We start from the raw sequence: 15477 nt of genomic DNA on the forward strand, positions 1-15477 counted from the left end.
AAACGCCTCGCCCACAGCTTCTCCATCTCAGAAAATCCTGTTGATTTCCACTCTCACAATATTTCCAGATGTGACGCTCAGCACCCTCGCGGCCACTGCCTTGGCCCAAGTCACTTTCTCCTCGCTTGAGCTGTCGCAGTGGCTTCCTAACTGCCTCAGCTTCCACTCTCGGCCTCTTCTGTCTACGCAACACGGCAGCCAGGCTGAATTAGTTAAAATAAAAGTGAGGGCATGCCAATACTCTGCCCAGAACATCCCAGTGACTTCTAAATCCTCAGAAGGAAGCCACGGCCTTGCTGGGATCCGCGAGCCCCCCTGTGATTCGCCCCCTCCCTCCCGTCCAGGGCAGACCTCTCTTCCACCCCCATCCTCCCCACGCTCGGCTCCAGCCCCCCGGCTTCGCCTCTGGGGCCAGGCCCACTCCCATGTCAGAGCCCTCGCACAACATTCTCTCTTCCCACCCCCCCCTTGACACCCCCCAGGGCCCTCACTTCCTTCAGGTACCTGCGGGCCAGTGCTCCCACCAGCGGCTGGGAATGTGGCTGCCAGGGGCTCCTGGACGTCCTGTTCTCTGGAGAACTGCCCTCGACTCTCTTCAGAGCTTCCGAGATCTGAGCCCCACCTGGGTCCCCGATTCCCTACCCAGCCCTTTAGTCGGTCCTGGCTGATAAGGACACCCTTAGACACCCCTGGTGGAGTTGTGCCAGAACTAACCTTTAGAATGAGTTAGGCCAAGGCTCTCTGCTCGCTCAGGCAGGGTCACAACTCAGAAAGAAGATTTCCCCCCGCCTGTGGCCATTCCATCTCTGCCACACACCCATCGAAGAACCTCCGCACCTGGGTGCCTCCTACCTTTACCTCGCCTCCCTCATTTTCAAGTTACTAAACCTGGATGCAGACGGACAGATTCCGCTTGCTTACCTAATCATGCGGCTGAGACTGGAGGGGGCAAGCCCCGGGAGGAAGGGAGTCCCAAGAGGAGCTGGTGATGTCTTCGGCAAACAAACAGTGACCCGGTTACTGGGAAGTCACCCAAGACAGGGAAGAGTAGATCCCTGGGCCCGGAGGCCGTCTATGACAGGCTGGAGAAGAGATGAGAAAGTGGGCCGAGTCTGCGGGAAAGAGTTGGCAGTTTTAAGACTCACAACCTGATCGACAAGTTCAGGATCTGTGCAAGTCCCGGGACTCACAGAGGTATAGGACTCATCCATGCTTTCGACACAAATTTACTGAGCACCTACTACATGCCAGGCACTGTTCTCGTTACTAAGGATGCAGCAGTGGAGCAACTGCCTCCTGGGTGGACATTTTAATGAGAAAGATGGACAAATTTAAATATATTGCATGTTAGTGAGCACTGAGGAGAAAAAACAAAGAAAGTCTTAGGTGGGTTCTCTAGACGCAAAGCCTGAGACAGGGATTTGGGGCAGGTGTTTGGTTTTTTTGGGGGGCGGGGTTAGGGAGAGCTCTTAGATGAAAGGGAGTGAAGGAAGCAGGTAGTGCATGAAAAAATGTCAAGTTAGAATGTGATCTTAGGTTTGATCCACAAGAGACTGGAGTATTCCCTGCAGAACCGTCCCCACCTCGAGGCTTGGAAGCCAGCCATTTGTGTCCCCATATCATCAGTTATTGAATGTGGGCTGTCCCGGGATGGGTGAGAAAGGGGCTGCAACTTCCCAGCCAAGGCAGCGCCTGTTAGTCGAGGGCAGTTTTCCAGAGAAGCAAGACATCCAGGAGCCATTGGCAGCCGACGTCCACAGCAGCTCGGGGTGGGTGCACCGGCCACCTCAGGGGAGGGGGAGGACAGGTGCCAGGGGAGGTAAAATTCTAGGCCCACGGTCAGGGCGGCCTTACTGAGAGAGCACCTACAGGAAGCGAGGGGACCCGTGGTGCGGCCAAGGGGAGGCTGTGTCAGTGGAAAGGCTCAGGAAGAGGGATTGTCAGTGCAAGGGCTCTGGTGTGGAATGACAGGGCTAGGGGGCTGGAGCAGAGCGGCACGGAGGGAGGGGCAGGAGATGAGGTCTGCGCTCCGGCGGGGAGGGAGGGGGAGGCAGAGGGCACATGGGGATCCTAGCAAGGACTATGGCTTCCTTCTGGGAGGTTAAGAAGCCACTGGAGCCTGGTTCTACTGGCTTTCCACCAATTCCATGAGCACCCAATAGCCTTTTTTTTTTTTTTTTTAAGATATATTTTTATTGATTTCAGAGAGAGGAAGGGAGAAGGAGAGGGAGAGAAACATCAATGATGAGAGTCATTGATCGGCTGCCTCCTGCACGCCCCCTACTGAGGATCGAACCTGTGCCCTGACTGGGAATCAAACCGTGATCTCCTGGTTCGTGGGTCGATGCTCAACCACTGAGCCAAACTGGCTAGGCCGTTTCCTTTTAGAGCCTACTGTGGCCTCCAGAGTCCCGTTACCCACGCCTGTGCAATCATTCCACATGCACCCCGGTTCGCCGGGCCTCATCACTGCCCAAGCAAGAAGAATGGGTTTGCCGGCCCACAGTCCGCAATTCCCTCCCTGCAAGTGGTTTCTGTGGTGTCCCGGGCGGGTGGCCAAACAAAAGGTGGACGGTTATTCACGCAGAACAGAGGTCTGGAGTCCAAGGGACCAGCTAGCAGCATGATCAGAGAGTAAGATGGGACAAAAGACGACAGGGCAGGAGGAGGTGACCTCCCAGGACTGCCACCTCCAGTGGTTCTCTTGCCTCTAAGCCCCAGACCCCCCCCACCAGTTAATTGCCCAGCGCCCCAAACAGCAGCAGAGTTAAAACTAATACACTCTCCTGTTGGGGACTTGCTGCTGGTGCTCCAGGAAGAATGGGGACCAGTCGGCACAGCATCTTCTTGGAGACGAATGTTGCTCTCACCCAGGCTTCGCACAGAAGGCCCGGCCTCCTCAGAAATGGAGCCAGAAAGCCCCGCGCTCCCCTAATCCTGCCACTTCCCACTAATCAGATGTCTAGACGAGAACGGTCTCTGCCCCTTTCCTGTGTGCAAAGCTGCCTCAACAAGTCCTATCCTCCTGACAAGACCATGAAAATGTTCTTTATTTGCTCTGCGGGCCTCTGAGACTTGGTTACTGGAAATACTATCAGTTTCTGGATCAACTCACCTCTCTTGAAATCACGCTCTGATATTCCTCTGCTTAAGTTTCACTCCCCTGAGAGGACTCTGTTAACAAGGCAATTAGTGCTGCTCTGGGCATAAGGAGCGTACTGTGGGGTCCGGGGCCAGGTGGCCAGCGAGCCGGGCCTGCCGGCTGGGGCTGCGGTGACTCAGGAGACAATGCCACTCTCGCTGCGCCCGGCTTGGGCAACACAGTGTGCCTCGTAATGCGGAGGAAAGCGGCTGGGAGAGGGGCTTCAGTTTCCACCCATCCATTTAAGACCAGGACAGGCTCTCATTTAATTTCTCCCCTTTGGTATGCTAACGTAATGAAGGCTTAAAACAAGATCTAATTTATTTATTTTAAAATTAGCAATAGGATAATGGGGATCAAGGGCAGCCAGAGAATGAAATCCCCAGGGTCTTAGTTGACTAACTGGGGAACCTAGTCACCTTCCTCCAACCCCGCCCAACACCCTACCCCTTACTCACCGGGAACCAGAGCTGGCAACCATGGACCCAGGATGGTTCACCCTCAGGGTCAGAGATGGCTGCAACACCTCCCCTTGACATTTAAAAAAGTGTCCATTATTTCTTAAAAGCAGTACATGCATATGGTATTTGGAACCACTCTACCTGGGCTCAGATGCCAGCTTTTACCACTTACTAGGGGTACAACCTCTCTGTACCTCAGTTTTCTCATCTGCAAAATGGTCATAATAATAGTTCCTAGTCCCTACTTCCTAGGGTGTGGTGAAGATTAAATGAGTTTATACAAGGGAAATGCTTAGAAACAGTACCTGGTATGTGATTTGTGCTAAATCAGTGTTAGTTATGCTGAAAAAAAGTTTCTGGCCTCTGATCTTCAGGCTCCCAGTTTTTCTCTCTATTAACAACCATTGTTTCCAGTTCAATAGCTACCAATCAAGAGATATTGAAAGTATATTCATGTACAGATATTCATATATATAAATATTTGTATAGATACACACAATGAGGAAAGAGAAAGCTGTAGATACAGATAATGCCCAATTTTTTAAAAAAGCAGTTATTACATACACTGCTCTGCACTTTTATAAAATGTACAAAAAAGGATTTGTTGTAAATAAAAAAAACAATTAAAAGATTGTCACTTATTAATCACTATAAACCTGGCTCATTCTTTTTTGTTATTGTTGTTAATCCTTACCTGAGGATATTTTTTCCATTTTTATTTAGATCTTGAATCTGCAACTCAGGTATGTGCTGGCCCTTGATCAGGAATCAAGCCTGAGGCCCTTCAGTGCGCGGGATGGCGCTCTGACCACTGAGCACACCTGCCAGGGCAGATCCGGCCCATTCTTAGCAGCTCTCGCTCCAGGCCCCTTTGTCTGGCGTGCAGGACCCTTTAACCGGGCTCCTGCCAAAGGGCGCTGGGTGGTTTCACCCCCTTTGCTTTGACTGCTGTGGCTCCTCCCTGCTGCTCTCTCCTCCCCGCACCCCAGTCCCGTGGGAGGGCCCTCCCGGGGCTTTGCACCAAGGAGCCGAGGCAGACCCTCGTGTCTCCTGCACCAGGGCTCACGTTCGTTCCAGAGCGAGCCAGGCAGCGTCTGGGAGCCGGCTCCGCCGCTGGCTGCCATCCACCCCCAGGTCCACGAGAAAGGAACTCAGAACACCTGGGTTTCGTCAGACTCACAAAAGTGTGTCAAGTTTTAAAATGAATTTAAATTAATTTCAGCCCAAGAAGATATATCCTGGGTATATAAATAAGTGTAGGTTACAGACAGATTATGTCTGTGATGTATCTGCACATCGAGCCTGTTTTTCTGATCTTTGGCAACTGAAGAGCAAACTGTTATACTTGGCCGCCATTTATCTCACTTTTTGATTTAGCGGTGGTTTTTTCGGTTGCTCTAAAAGAATTTAATTTTAGCATCACAATAATGACATCTCTGTCAAATAGGTTTTGAAGTACGGTAACCTCAGGTATAAATAACAATTGGGATGTTAAGAGTATTGTCCAAAGATTTATAAGACTGGAAGGAAAATCAGTCTCAACTTCTCCGTAGAATGGGAAACATCTTTTTCTGAAAGCTAATCCTTGAGGCAGAACGTTGAATGTTGGTAAAAGTGTTTGAAAAAATCCAAAGGTCATCTGGGAGCCTGCCCTGCAGTAACGAACGGTCAAGGTTTTCGGCCGGGCGCCGGCACTGAAGCCCAGCGGCTGCCCCACCACTGACTACTGCGAACCTTGGTTACTTGGCTCCAAGAGAGAGGCCTCTGGGAGGCCTGCGTGAGGATGGAGGGAGAAACAGGCCACTATGAACATGCCTGGCAGGTAGCGAGCACTCAGTTAACATCCATCCCTTCAAGTGCCCGAGCTGAATCTGTTTCCAAGCCCTTCGAAGCACAGAGACGATAGGAAAGAGACTGGCAGCCTTGCCTTTTATTCTGTTCTTCTAAATTTTGTCTCTGTGGACTGGGAGTGAGGGAGCCAGCCCCCCCCCCCCCCCCCCGACCTCACAAAGGACCAGTGTCTGGGCTCTGGGAGGTCTGGGAGGCCCATTAGGCTGAAGTGGGGCCCGCCAAGTTTTCACATGGTTTTCATATCACCAGGCTTGTTTTGACTTCTGTGAGCTTTCTGGCCACAATCCCTCCGTGATTCTGGGAGAAAGGAAGTGCAGGCGACCTGAAGCGAGGGCTGCACAGCAGAGGCAGCCAGGGGTTCAAGGACAGGGGAACGCCTCCCAGGCCTGTGCGGAACTCCCAAGAACGGTCCCCCAGTGACTGTCTCCTCAAGTTCCTTCCCAGGCTCCCAGCCTCTGGCAGGAGCTGGCCTCCCAAGGACTCAGTCATGTCTGCTTTCTTCCCAGAGGAGGTAGGGTGGTGGTGGTGGCTTGGGGGGGGGGGGGCGGTTGGCAGGCGAACAAAACCCATTAGCAGCGTCTGGTCTGGCTGAGATGCTGTCTTTGGGCTCTGTTGGGCTGACGTGGGGCTGGTCCCTCCATCAGCTGCCTTTTGACAATTGCTCTCCAGGTCAGTTTCAACTCAGGCAACTGGTCATCCAGAAATACACAGGGGTCAGGCAGAGCAGGCCCTTCCTGGGTGCTGTGTAAACACAGTGTGGGTTCTGGATAGAGCTTGTGAGCACTATGTGTCAACAGCAATAATAACGATAATAATAATTCTGCAGATATCTACTGAGCTTCAGCTATGTACCTGACACTGTACTAATTCTGAAAAAACAAACAGCAGCTGAGGCTTATTGGGTTGGCACTGGTGCAGAGCACTTTTTGTCACTTACTAGCCTCATGAAGTAGATATCGTTATTAGTCCCATTCTTCAGATGAAGAAACTGAGCCTTAAAAAGATAAAGCATCACTAGAATGGAAACCAGTAGCTAGGATGGTGGGCAAAAAAAATAAAAATTAACCCAGGACCCTGGCAATTATGGGGCATGACTTCTACTGTGGACCACCTGACATGTGCACCCCAAGACTCCTGCTTTGTGTAGCAGCATCTAACCTTAGCTGATGCTCTATAAGGTCCCTTCCTGCCCTGAAATCCTGGCTACAGCAGCCCCCCCTTATCCACGGAGGATGCATCCCAAGACCCCTGGTGGATGCCTGAAGCTGCAGATGGTTCTGAGCCCTTACAGAGACTATGTTTTTTCCTATACATACATACATACCTATGACAAAGTTTCATTTATAAATTAGTTTCATGGACAGGAGATTCATTCTTGCCATAGATCTTAGCAACCTCAGCATTTGATTTTTTTTTTTCCTCCTTGAGAACAATTCACTTTTCACTTAAAGGAAGCACTTTATGGCTTCTCTTTGGCACATCCAAATCGCCAGCATCACTACTCTTGCACTTTGGGACCATTATTAAGTAAAATAAGGATTGAAGACAGGCACTGAGATAGCAGACAGTTAACGTGAGAACCAAGACAACTACTAAGTGACTAGCTGGTGGGGAGAGTCTGTAAGGTGGAGACGGTGGATAAAGAGATGATTCTTTTTTAGGGAGGGACAGCGCAAGATTTCATCACATTACTCAGAACAGTGCTCAGTTTAAAGCTTATGAATGGTTTATTTTTTTAATTTCCATTTAGTATTTGTGGACTACAGTTGACCGCGGGTAACTGAAACCGCAGACGGTAAAACCACGGATAAGGGGGGACCACCGCACAAACACAATGCCCTGCTTGGCCCTCAGCTCTTTGCCTCTAACCCTGACAGCCAGGCACAGCTTCACCCTGTTCCTCTGCTCTCACCTCCACCGCACCCTGGGGACTCTCCTCGGGCTGAGCAAGGAGAGGGGCTCTCAGGCCTGGAGAGCACCCCCTCAGCCCGCGAGAGCCTGGCTCCCCCGATCCTGCAGCCACTTCTAATCCGTGAGCCCTCACTTCATCCTGAGACTAAGCCTCCATTTCCACTGTGGCCCCCTGTCCCCCGGTCCTCCTCATCCATGGTCCTGTCTGCTGCTGGCTGGGGCTGGGCCTCCTCCTGAGCCAGGCTCCTGCCGGGAGTTTGCCAGTGGGGACAGGAGGGGAGGCGAGGCTTTGAAGCTCTGCTGCAGGGGGAAAAGGTCCTACTTGATGGCTCAAATGGATCCTTTTGCTGGGACGTGGAAGGAGAGCACCCTCGGGGGTCCGGGCCTAGGTCTGGGTATCTAAGTTCATGATGGAAGAGAGAATAGTCTCTTTTGCCCGCATTTTCTGCTCTGACACGATATCTTCATCACAACCTGGTCGTGACCAACAACTGCATGTCCTTCCTCACTTCAACTTCAAACAGCCCCCCTGACCACCCCTTCCCACTCTCCCAGCTCCCTTCCCGAGCAGCTCCACTCAAGCCACTCTTCAGCCCCTGGTCTAGAAGCAGTCTGCCGCCTCGCCTACCGCATCTTGACCGCTCACCTCAAGCCAGTCCTAAGTCCGCCAACAATCCTAGTGCCTCTGGCCTATCTACCTCCTGCCACCCCACCCGTGACCGGCTCACATCTTCTCCTCCCTCCTCAACACCCTACCACCACCTTGGCCGTCCCCAGCCTCAGCCGGTGGCCTTGCTCTCCGCTTCACCGCCGGAGTGGAGCCATCGAAAGGGCGCAGGCCCCGTGCTCCCCGCCGCCTCCAGCCTCCCGCAGGCTGCACTCTCGGACGCTGGCCTCCTCCCGCTGGAGAGGGGCAGTGATAGCGGCATCAGAGCAGAGGCTTTCCCTCTGGCCACTTCCTCTGTGCCACTGGCCAGATGTGTCACCTCCTCCTTGCTGCAAAGGAGGCTGAGGAATGAGAGTGTGGCCTTCTGCTTCTATAGAAGGAGCGGCAAGAGGGTTGGGATTAGCTGTTGGATGACAGGCAATAACGTCTGCCACAAATACCGTCTTATGCCCTGAGACTCTATGGCAGCAAAGGGGTTTCCTGTAGGCCATGAGGTCCTCCTCGAGGTTCCCTCCATCATCACAGTGTGGGGCTCTCCTAGACCCTGTCATCCCAGCTGAGGGAAGGTTTTGCAGCCAGGCTACGAGGAAGGGTACTGCTCTTTCAGGCCTTTTGGCTTCCTAATTCCAACTCTTCATCTTGGTCAGCATTCACTGCAGTAGTTCCTTAGACTGATCTGTCTAAGATCACATGGGAAACAGGTGGTAGAGGTGGAACTTAGGCCTGCAGATATAAACATCTCCCCCCACCTACTTCCCATAGGGTTTTGACTGTCCAGGGCACGTGGGCCTGCCAGTGGAGATAAAGCCCTTTTAGAAGTGCCATCTAAATGTCACCTTTCTCTCTTCCAGAAGACACACTAAATGCAAGCCAGAGAAGCAAAAAGCTCCCAAGGGCGCCAGGGTAGCATACCCTGGCCTACGCAGGCTTCATTCTAATCCACTACTGCGGGCCAGGGCCCCATGAGTCAAGACCCCAGAAATGATTCTTCACTTATACATGGCGGGGGCAGGAGTTGGCATCTGCTTTTTGACCTGCCTGGCATTCATTTCCCTTTGTAACCAATCCGTTCTCCTCCTGGTCCAAGCAATTTGGGTGCGGGGTGGAGTGGGTGACCTCACCTGCTCTGCTCCAGGGATGGGCACCTGAGCTAGACCTGGCGATCAGCATTTTCTATCCTCTTGGCCAAGATGATCGACTCTGGGCTGGGCATGTAACCCAGGCCAGGCCAATGCGACTCGATTCTGGAACTTCTGTCGGAGCGACTAGGAAAGGGCTCTCTTTCGGCGGAGAGCTGCTGGCTGTGTGGCTGATATAAGCCTGGAGCTTCCAGGGATGACCGCCTGGTCAGAGCCTGCCTGAGAAGGAAGACGGGCGGGAAAGAAGGAACGGGCCTGGGACCTGCGGATGTGGTTGGAGCCTATAAACCCAGCCGCACGTGAACCCACCAAATCCACCTTTGGGTTTTCCATTTACATAGGCCCAGAAATTCCATTTTGACCCTTAAGCCAGTTTGAATTGAGTTTCTGTCTCATTTTTTCTGCAAGATGTAATTAAAAAAGACAGGCTCTTCCCCTAGCCTCCCTGGATAAAATAAAAGCTGCTCCATCCGGCCTTGTCCCTCGCTCCTTAGCGGAGGCCAGTCCTGCTGTCTCAGTGAAGCCATCATGGGTTATTCTGCAGCACCAAAGGTTGACACCGTGACTGACCCCATCGCCAACAATGATCCAAGAGCCGAGTGGGAGACAGAGGCTTTCTATTGCTTTGCTGACTCGAGCTTTCTATGGAAATCTCTTTTCATAGTTTTAATCAATTAGACATCTGCTGTGACCAGCTTACTGCTCTATAAGCCATCAACGTGATATTGGTATCGACTTCCCCAAAGCATCCCTGTGCTCATCGGTACCGGGCTTGTCACTGTTAGCTCCTGTTCAGTAAATCATGCAGCCAATGAGAAGGAAAAGTTGAAGTCTTGCAGAAATTAAGGCAAGGCAGACCATAAATTTTTACTGACTTCACCTTTCTCACTCAAGTAAGTGTTTAATAAGGTGGAGAGAAAGGTGTCATCACAGGTTTGAAATTACTCTCTGCCACCAGCCAGCCTTCCAGAGGGAGTAAAGGCATTTATCTATTCCGCAGCACAGGCCTGAGGATCAAGCCCTTTCGGGTGTCTGGTATGTCTCCAGAGGGGCTGATCCTGTGTTCTGCTGGCCTTTCATCACGGAGGGGACGCACCCACGTGGGGAATTTGTAGAGGATACTTTATAAATCTAGCACCTGTCTACAAGTGTGCTTTAATTTTTACCTCTCTCTATAGCACCTCTCCACCCTCAGCTTTCTTCACATCTAATCAAAATGGGCAGACCAGAAGGAGCTGGCACAGATAGGAGCTGGCAGCCTGGCCCCTGGGGTCTGCCAGCATTTGCTTTGGGGCCCTGTGCATGCTAATCTCACTCTTTTGTCTTTCTATGCTCTTCTAACCTCCAGCCTTGGCTGGGTGGCTGGTTCCTATTCTTGGACTTGTCCCTGAACCTATATTCATTGACACCTACAACAGTGCCTGCAACAGTGTCTTGCAACCCAGGCCACCCTGCAGCCCAGTTCTAAATGCACCATTCGTATTTACATGGCGCTCTCTGGGGTGCCATTTAGAACAATGTGAATGGGGGCAGACGGAATAAATGAATGAAATCCTGGCTGGACATGCTTTGGCTTCTCCCCTTGGACACTCAGGGTTCTTTTTCTCATTCGATGTCCCAGCTTGCCTTTTCCTAACACACACCGGACATATCGTAGACACTCCATAAATTTTGACTGGATGGTGTCAGCCTCCAGATTAGTTCTGTTCCCATGTCTCCCTGCTTTTCACTTGGGTGATCTGACTGCTTATTTTAGCTTCTGAACAAGTTCTGCTCAAGCAGCCAATTCTTTAGGTGTCTGGCCCTCATTAGTGTTTGGGCCACCCTTTGCCCCCCTCCCCTATCTCTTCTACTTTTGCTTGATCTCTCACATGGACTTCTGCCTGAGTGTCAAGGCACCAGGATCAGTCGTGTTCGCTTCTTTGTTTCTCATGGACAAACCAATGGCAGAAATAGACCATAATTAGAGTCAACCATTGAATTGCAATCCGTTTCTGACATCAGCCATGGTCACAATGTTTCTTATTTGGTAATTCAAACCCTTTGGTTTTAGCAAAATCTGGAGTGTGCCTCTCTTGCCAAAAGGCTCCAGAAGGGATAGCTGGCTACTGCAAGAGCCCTTCGTGCGTGTTGGAACCTTGGGGTTCCCCCCCTGAGTCTGGGGACTAACAAGCACAAATGCATTCCTACCCAAACCTCACTCATCCTGCAAGGTCCAGCTCCACGTCCAGCTCCCTCAGGAAGCCCCTATCAGCACTCGAGCTCTGTTGATCTTTCTTAGGTACAATTTGACATGATTTTTATGCATCATAATATATCATCCATTCTTTCCTCTGTAGAGCTTGTCTTCTTAACTAAACTACATATTCCTTGGGGGCAGGGACCATGTCAAATTATTTCAGTGACCTTTCCATGGCCTCACACACACAGGGTGATTTAACAAATAAACCTGACTGACCTCACTTCACAGTTAAATACCTAGTATTTCTGGAGTATCTTCTGTTTGTTTTAATATTGGAAAAGCACCGACTTTTTAAACTTTTCAGCATCACGTTGATGACAATTGAAGATAAGTGTGTTTGCTGGGGAAGCAGAACAAACTTTCTGTCCAAGACAGAAATAGACTCTCTCCTCCAAACCCCTGCTGGAGCCTGTCATCTATCTACATAATGGTCACGTGGGCAGAACATAGGAAGCAATCGAAGGTTCCGGGGATGATTAATGTTCAAGTGGAGCTGTGGCATTTGTCAACAGCCACCAGCGCTCAACAAATGTGCGGCTGGTCACCGAGCAGGGGCCCATTGTGCAGCATTATCCTAGCCCTGAAGGGGGCTGGCGTTATGTAACAGAAGGACATAGAAAATGCAAACCACCAAGAACTAGGCGAATGCTATCTTTCCTTTTTTTAAAGCACCTTGCAGAGAAACTTGCTTATGGCTGGAGTTAAATTCCACTCCACAGACTCAATTCTGAATAATTTTTCAGGCCCTGAGACTCCTGGGCAAAATGGAGGAGGGGCTGAACTGAAGGCTTAAGTTAGATTCAAGAAGTGATACTCTGCCCTGTCCCCCACTGGGAACAAACTGGAAGTATTGGGCCTGGGGGTGTTTTTCCAGGTAACCTGTCCGAAACTCTATGCTCTCACCCTAAATCAACACAGGCAACATCCTGGTCAAGTTACTGTCCTGCACGGCTGTGGGGAAATGCTCTTACCCTGGTGGGTTACACGAGGAGGCACTTTTAACACCCACAGCCCTTACCTCCACGCACGGGCCCCACCCCTACACACACACGCGCGCGCGCACACACACACACACACACACACCCACACACGCAGTGTGGGCCTCAGCCTTCCTTCCAGCCATCACACATTCCATTCCAAGGACAAACCTCCTCCACCTGCAAGTTGCATAAAAGATAAAAAGTGAGATAAAGGCGACTTTGCCCCGGGTAGCTAGACAGAAGAGCCCGTTGAGAAGCGAGCAGCACGCTGGGCGTTGTGGGGCTCTGGGGCTGGGCTGCCCGGGTTCCTACGTTGCTGTTCCCACTTCCTCGCTGGGTCAGTTTGAGCAAACTGCCCCGCTCTCCTGGGCCCGGGCTACGCTTCCATAAACAGGAATGACAGTATTAGCCTTGTCTTGAGCATTTTGGGGGCAAGTACACGAGTCAGTATGTGTGGAGCACTTGGAATAGTGCCTGGGACATGGGATGTGCCCATAGGCATTATCATTAGAGAGGAGGGCATGCAAGTCCCTAAGGGCCATGCATGATGAGGCCCGCAGGAGGCAGTGCCAGTTCTTGCACGTACTCTGCTCTGTTCATTTATTTTATTCGGCAACTACTTGTTGGGACCTAGTATGTGCCAGGCACTTCCTAGGCGCATAGAATACAGAGGTGGAAAGAATCGCTCGGTCCTTGCCCTGGGTGCAGTCCGGCCTGCATGTCCATTTGTGGACTGTCCTAGGGGGAGATGCCCAGGCACTCCACCCGGGGTGTGCGGCACGGTGGCTGGCCCACAGGGGGGCTTCGGGGATTATTCGGCACTGTCCTCCCTTCCAGTAGGCTCCTCATGGACACCCTGGATTCACTCCCCACTTAGACTCCAGAATCAGCCACCCACCCAAATTCTAGGTAAAATCACCCCCAGCCCCAGCTCTCTGGGACGCTACCACCTTTCTCTGGCCTGCCTCCCAGGGCAGAATGGTGCTGCTTGAGCTGCCCTGGAAAGCCCTCCCCGGTCCAATTCCTTCTCGGGGATGGGGAGGGAGATCGCCCCCACGCCAGCACACAAAGTCAACCCAATTCTGACGCTGTCTACTGGGATGGGGGTGGCACTGAAAGTTCCAAACCTCTACTCACTTGGTTGGTTCTCCCTGCAAACAGCCCCCACTTTTGAGTGAGGTACGAAAGCCACCTCACTAACACACGAAAGATCTTTTTCACTCTCAGTGCTTAGGAACTTCCAGGGGATTTTGGGAGCCGTGAGCCAGGAACTGGGAATAAAGACCAAATACTTACAAGTCACAATGTTCATGCACAATCCATATTCCTGTCCTTTCGTTTCAGTCGGGCCTTTGGTTCTCCAAAGCATTTTTAGTGGATATACTAAAAATATAGTATATCCGTTCTGTTCTCGAGCCTTCCCCACCACCGCCCTGCATTTCCTAGTCCTGCACCCCATTCTGAGCCACTGGTCTTATTATACTTCCCTGGGACCCAAGTCGGCCATCAGTAGCATCCATCTTTCCCACCTCGGAATCACCTGGGGCTGCAAACCCATCCTCTTTGTCAGTCTACTGGCATCAGTGGAAAGAGTGAGCCAAGACTGAGCCGGTGACTGGAGCAGCCTGTCCCCCCCAAAGCCAGTCTCTATCCCTGTTCTCACCCCACCCCTCCCCCACCCCTCCCATCCCGACCCCCCAGGCATCCCCTCCCGCCATTCCAGCTTCCTTGGGCTCTCTCCACTGCCTCCTTTCTCAGTGCATATAACAAGCACAGATTCATTCATTCCCTCCCCCCACTCCAAACACCAGTTTAGGTGCTCATATGTGCTATGCGCTAAGCACTCTTCTAGGGCCTGCAGAGAGAGCAGTGAAGAAAATGAAATCTCTACTCTCGAGGAGCTTACGCTCTAGTGTGGAGAGCTGGCCAACAGACAAACACAAAGAGCGAATCGTCCCAAAGGGTAAAGGGTACACAGGCAGAAAGCATGCATGCGGGGGCCGGGGCCTGCTGTGAACTGCAGAGGAAGGGGGGGCAGGAAGGGGCAGGCCGGCCTTGGGGGCCCCTGCGGGCGAGGCCGCCGTGCAGTGAGGGACAGGCTGCCATGGGCTCGCTGCGTTGCCAGCCCGCTGAGAGGCTCCTTGCCGCTGACGCTGACAGTACAGCAGTCTGGATATTGTTCCCACCGCGTCCTTGGGCCTGGCCTGGGCTGTAATGTCAGGAAGCCTACCGCTTTCCGCCCTAAGATCCCAGTGGGTCCGGTTGATAACGGAGGGCAAAGGCTTGTCCAAAACAAGTGATCCCATCCCTTGCCGGTGGACAGGGAGCAGAGGACTACCGTGGCTTTTGGCTCTGCTGTGTGTTCTGGCAAATGAACACAATAAAGATTTGAGCGTGGTCCTTCCAGCCTATCTCCTCATCTAGGCCCAGGTAAAGAGGAATGTGGGAGAGGGTTTCACTGAGTTATGAATATAATACTTCCCAACTACTGATTAAGGAACCATCAGGCTGGAAAAATAACTCTCTGCTTCATTCTCATAATAAATATGTAGAAGTATTAAACTTGTATAATTTATGGGGCACTTTCATATGCCTAATCTCATTGGATAGTCAACATATTATACGGCACAAAATCCATTATAATTTATTTATCATTGAGCTAAATATGTTTTCCAGTTAGCCTGGGAGTGCATAATCTTTACAAAAAAATTAAGTTTTATTTTTGTTGTTGTTTAAGAGCCAGTTAAGAATTGTCTCCAATTACACTAGAGTCATCCTATCTTGAAAACTTAAGGTCCTGGAGTGGATAGCTTTACATTCCAAATGAATTAATAATGGGCTTCATCCAACATTCCCAGCAGAGATGCCCCAGCATACCAATCTCCATGTCCCCCGCGCTTGGAATGTGTAATTCCTCTGTGAGCTACAATCTGCTGTGGGCAACTTCTATTTTGGGGCTAAGTTGTTTCTTTTTATAGAAACCAGTAGCTTGTCAAATCAAGTGAGTACATGAGTCACTTGTGCATTTCCTAAAAACCATCACATCACATTTTTCTCATCTGCTGCACATTTTCATTTTTAATC

Source organism: Miniopterus schreibersii (assembly GCF_964146895.1).
Source record: "Miniopterus schreibersii genome assembly, chromosome: 1".
Classification (NCBI taxonomy): Eukaryota; Metazoa; Chordata; class Mammalia; order Chiroptera; family Miniopteridae; genus Miniopterus; species Miniopterus schreibersii.